Raw genomic sequence first — 6048 nt, 5'->3', positions numbered from 1 at the left:
TAGTTCAAAGCAAAAGATGCACAGATGAGGGACAGAATGCAGAGAAAATCAAACATTCACCCCCAGTCAAGAGATCTGGGTTAAATCCATCATTCTTTTGCTCACCATGACACCCCAGTTTAGACCGAGCCGTATGCAAATCAGTCTTGATCCTGTACCTCATGGGAACAGTCCAGCCTGAACTGCCAAGCCTGGAAACAAGCATCCTGGGATCGGTTTTGGGTCTTCTCCCCATATCACTCAGGCTTGGACCCACGTCTGGCCATAGCAGGCACACTTAGGGCGAGAAAGCAAAAGACACACATATGATGGACGGAATGCAGAGCAAATTAAACATTCACCTATGGTCAAGGGATCTGGGTTAAATCTGTTGTTCTTTTGCTCATCATGCTACCCCAGTTTAGACCCAGCCATATGCAAATCAGTCTTGACTGTGTGCCTCATGGGAACAGTTGAGCCCAAATTGCCAAGCCAGGTCCTCCCTGAACCAGAAACAAGCATCCTGGGACCAGCTTCGGGGCATCACCGCTCATCAGCCAGGCTAGTTTGAATCCAGTGGCACGATAAGCCTTGGACCCACGCCTGGGCAAACCCGGCACACTTAGGGCGAGAAATCAAAAGACACACAGATGATGGATGGAATGCAGAGCAAATCAAACATTCACCCCCAGTCAAGAGATCTGGGTTGAATCCATCATTCTAGTGCTAACCATGCCACCCCGGTTTAAGACCCAGCCATATGCAAATCAGTCTTGACCATGTGCCTCATGGGAGCAGTCAAGCGGAACTGCCAAGCCAGGTCCTTCCCGAACCAGAAATGAGCATCCTGGGACCGGTTTCAGGGCATCACCCCTCATCAGCCAGGCTAGCTTGAATGCAGTGGCAGAGTGAGCCCAGGACTCACGTCTGGGCATACCCAGTACACACCAGGTGACAAAGCAAAAGACACACAGATGATGGACGGAATGCAGAGCAAATCAAACATTCACCCATGATCAAGAGATCTGGGATAAATCCATTGGTCTTTTGCCCACCATGCCACCACAGTTTAGACCCAGCCATATGCAAATCAGTCTTGACCCTGTGCCTCATGGGAACAGTCCCAAACTGCCAAGCAGGTCCTCCCTGGACCGGAAACAAGCATCATGGGTTCGGGCTGGACTGTTCCCATAGGGAGTAGGGTCAAGACTGATTTGCATATCGTTGGGTTCAAACTGGAATGGAATGGGGAGCAAAATAACGATGGATTTAGGCCCAGGTCTCTGTACTGGGGTGAGTGTATGACATTGTTCTGCATTCTATCCATCAATTTTGCTTTTATGGAGTAGTCGAGGAGCTGGCCAGTTATCGTGGACAGGCGTTGCTAGAGCTTTAGTGTGAAGAGGTGGCTGCAGTTAATACAGATCTCCGAGGCCTCACCGAGGGACACCTCTTGGGGGTCAGGAACACAATTCAGCTGGGTCCAGATGCTAGTGCAGGTTGTCCTGGAGACTTTGATGACCCTAAGGCTCAGATCAGGAGGCCAGCAGACTAGCCCTTGGAGTCACTCTGGTAGCCCTGGGTTCAAGACGAAGCTGCAGGTCTAGTTCTCCTCCCCAGGCAAGAGGACACGAAGGCAGCAAGGCAGCAATTCAGCAAAACAGCAGTCCATCAGAGAAGCAATCCAGTTGAGTATCAGTCCTTTCAACAGCACAGCAGTCCTGCTTTCTGGCAAAGTCCACAGATCCAGAAGAGTACAGAAGTGTTGGTGTCTGAGGCCCTCTTTTTATACCCTGGTGCCCTTATTCTAGAAGGTTGGAGAAGCTTCTACTCAGTGGCTTTGAAGTGCATGGAATTTTCTAATTCCCCTACCCTGGCATCAACCAGGCTGCAGTGAGAATGGCTATGTGTTTGGCCCTTTGTGGAAAGGCAGCGCACTTCCTATTCAGTTGCAGTAGAGCTGTGCTCAGCTCCACCCCCTCATCCTGCCAGCAGGTGACTCACCTAGGCACACCTTATTCCTCTATTGTTTGATTGTCTGGCAAGAATTGACAAAGTACTGTCAGTGACACCCAGTCATGTCACCTAAGACTGGCTACAGTGGGTAGGTCCCACTCTCACAATGCAATCGGATTCAAGCTAGCCAGGCTTATGTGGGGTGATGAGGGGTGATACCCCGAAACCTCAGGATTCTTATTTCCGGCACATGGAGGACCTGGCCTACAGTTCGGGCTGGACTATTCCCATGGGGAACAGGGTCAAGAGCAGGCCTGGGTGTAGTTCGAAGAGTTTTGCTACGTGGAGCTCCGCAAAGTGACAGAACAACTCTGTAGAGTTCCTTAAGTGGGAGAGTGCAGTGCGAACTGTCGTTTGCGCTGATCTTTCAGCCCCTCGGGTAGAAATACTACCCGAGCGGCAGCTCGTGCTCGCCAACTTACCGTTCACGGGTGCGAACAGGGAAAAAACTCTGCTGCACTACACTGAGCGGAGTTTTCTGCTCTCCGCAAGCTCTTCAGAGCGTGAAGTGCAGAAAACTCTGCAAACTCCCCAAACAGAGCAGAGTTCACCGCCAAGGCCTAGTCAAGAGCTGATTTGCATATGGCTGTGTACAAACTAGAATGGCATGGTGATCATAAATCGATCAAGTTAGTCCCAGATATCTATACTCTGGGTGAATGTTTGACAATGTTCAGCATTCCATCCATCCTCTTTTTGTGTTGCTATAGTCCCCCTAAGTGGTAAGGGTATGCCCAGACATGGGTCCCTTGCTCACCATGCCATTGAATTGAAGCTAGCCTGGCTGATGAGAGGGTGATGCCCGAAACCGGTCTCAAGTTGCTTTTTTTTGGTCTAGAGAGGACCTGGCCTGGCATTCTCGGCAGGACTGTTCCCAGGGGAAGCAGGGTTAAGTCTGAATAACATTTGGCTGAGTCCAAACTGGAATGGCATGGTAAGCAAACCAAATATGAATTTAGGTCCAGGTCTCTGTACTGGGTGGAAGTTTGACATTGTTCAGCATCACCTCCATCAATTGTTCCTTTTGTGGTTGCTCTTTCAAAGCGCTTCTGCGCATGTGCACAGCAGCCTCTGCAGTACACAACATCATCTTTAGGCTCGCGCAGGAATGTTTATTTCAGTTGTTGGCCACGGTTCTGCCATCTTGCTGGGGCTTTCCAGCAGGCGGGATGCAGGGAGGACTGCAGCCTCCTGTCCAAACTGCCTAGAATTAAACAAAAGAAGATATTCGTGTCTGGATCATGGCGAACCCGACATGCAGAACTATGCCTGATGATTCCTGAAAATCATTAACTGTAATTAACCTGGCAGTATTGTTCTCCTTAATGATACTTGTTTCTTATATGTTAATCTCTGCTGATCTAACTCAGGCGACTCATTATAATGTACAGATCACACCTGCTCAGTAATCCTTGTTCTGGAATGTTTCCTGGAAGGGAGGTGCTGGTCTGTAAGGCCCACACACCCGTTTACACCCTGCACCGCATCTCTGGGAGAGCGCAGTTAATGCAGAGACACTTTTATGTTGAATACAAGTTGCATCACAAAGGCTAAGGGTAAAGTCGCATGCGATTATACAATTACCATCTTGCAATCTGCAACAGTGTCATGCAATTGTAGGTAAAATCCCAGAACATGGGGAACTGATTTTTCCAGACGTAAAACCACGTGGAATGGGTTTTAAGGCACGCATGAGCCCCCTGGTCTGAGCAGGTGGTAAGTGTGGACCTGTGCGTGGGGTCATGGGGGAAGGAGGACGGGGGAAGGAAGGTTTTTTTTTCTCATTTAAAAAAAGGCAAATTAATCTGCTCCTGTACCATTTTTTCAGCCAGAATAACCATCCAGAAAAACTGGGTATTGTTCTCTACCCCACCCAGAACAAGCATTGGCATAGCCAATAGGTCTCGCCTTCGGGACCTTATAAGTGTTTAGCCATGCAACCGTTGATGTTGTTGCACCAAGGATATTGTGCTGGATAACTAAATACTTATAAGGTGAGACCTATTGGCTATGCCAATGCTTGTTGCTTTTTCCATGTTTGATGCATTGTGCAGCATACATGGAAAAAGCTAAATGCCATGGTTTGTTTATGTACAGGAAGGTGTCCCTTCTTGTACGTAAACAAACTTTAGATAAATAGCCATTTTGTCATTTGAATGCGCGCTGCGGGAAGCAGCGCGCATGAAAGAGACAGGATGGCATTCCTAGGATTGTGTATGTGCAGGAAGGGGCACCTTCCTGCACATAACCGATCCTCCCTGCACGCAGACACCGTGCACTCTGCTGCAAGGGTGTCTGCGTTGGCACTAAGTTGCTAAACTTAGCACCATCGCAGGGGGGAGCAGAAGGCTACACCACATTCTTGTAAATATGGTGCAGCCTCGCGTTTCAGAAGTGGCGGAGAGAGGCGTTAAGCCAGGAAGGTTAACACCTCTCTCCGCCACTTCCTTGCATAAATCCCCCTAAATTCCTTGGGGCCTCGTTTACTATAATTTAATTCAGGGCTGTGCTGAACATCATTTTGTGGCGTAGCGCTGCATTAAAAGAAAAGGGCAGGAAAGCACTGCATCTATGAGATGCGACAGATTCATGTCCTCTTACCCTGCGCTGTCACACGAATGTCTGCCTCGCACCAATGCAGCCCGCTCGCACCCGGGCGTCCGTGTTGAAATCAGGCTGTTTCTGTGGAGGAAGGGGCACCTTCCTCCACAGAAACAACCCTTACGCCACCCCTGGGGAGGAGCGGGGTTTGGACACATTCACAGTTTGACGCTTTATTGTCAATCGGGGAGTGTGTCAAAAACCACAAACATTGAGTGGGCACGCCCACTACAACGCCCGCAGCGCGGCCTCCCAGGGCATTGAGTGGGAACGCCCACCGCAACACCCCTGGCACGGCCTCCCAGGGCATTGAGTGGGCACGCCCATCACAACGCCCCTGGCACGGCCTCCCAGGGCATTGAGTGGGCATGCCCACCACAACGCCCGCAGCGCGGCCTCCCAGGGCATTGAGTGGGAACGCCCACCGCAACGCCCCTGGCACGGCCTCCCAGGGCATTGAGTGGGCACGCCCACCACAACGCCCCTGGCACGGCCTCCCAGGGCATTGAGTGGGAACGCCCACCACAACGCCCCTGGCACGGCGTCCCACGGCAGTGTGAGGCAATGATGCAACTTGCCCTGCATTGCCTTCCACCATATATATGAGGCCATAAAAAGCCTGTAAGCGCAAAAATGACGCATTGCTGGAGTGTGTCACAAAAGTGACGCAACTCCAGCAATGGATCATTTCATACGGGCAAGTCCCATTTCAATGTGCCTGCATCAGCCTTACGCCTGCCATGAGGCAGGCGTAAGATAATGACGCATTTGCCTCCTAGAAGTGGCGCAGTGAAATCTCATAGATTTCACTGCGTCAGTTCTACGAGGCTTACTAGCGTCAATACGCCCACCCTGCATACATTACACCTGGCGCAGGTATAATGTGGCGCAGGAGTTTACAAAATGACGCACCTACCTAGATGCAATTATTGGGATCCGAGCGTTTCCATCTCAGACATCCTGTTTTTACAATGGTCACACCTGGACCTATATAGTCTCCGTGATGCTGTCTCCTCGCTGCAGACGCCGTGAATGCATTCACGGCGTCTGCAGCGAGGAGACAGCATCACGGAGACTCTCCGGACTGAACAAACTAATGAACCAGGGAGGTTGCGTGATTTCCAAAACGCAACTATATCGGTCCAGGTGTGACCATTGTAAAAACAGGATGTCTGAGATGGAAACGCTCGGATCCCAATAATTGCAGAAACATTACCAGATGGAAAGGAACCCACGACGGTCCAATGACAATGGCCACCTATGGGCCTCACACTAAGCGCTCCTGTCTCTCATTGTCCTGAAGAAGACCCCAGCCTGAGGAATTAATTTACCCTTCATCCAGGGGGTCGAAACTTAGACCAGACCATACTTACTCTCTACGTATAGGAATAATTAACGGAGCAAAATGGACCCTATGCTAATGAGTTTTTTGGAACTACAGATCGTTATCTA

Source organism: Lissotriton vulgaris, chromosome 3_2 (assembly GCF_964263255.1).
Source record: "Lissotriton vulgaris chromosome 3_2, aLisVul1.2, whole genome shotgun sequence".
NCBI lineage: Eukaryota > Metazoa > Chordata > Amphibia > Caudata > Salamandridae > Lissotriton > Lissotriton vulgaris.
Note: the sequence above shows the minus strand (reverse complement) of the source record.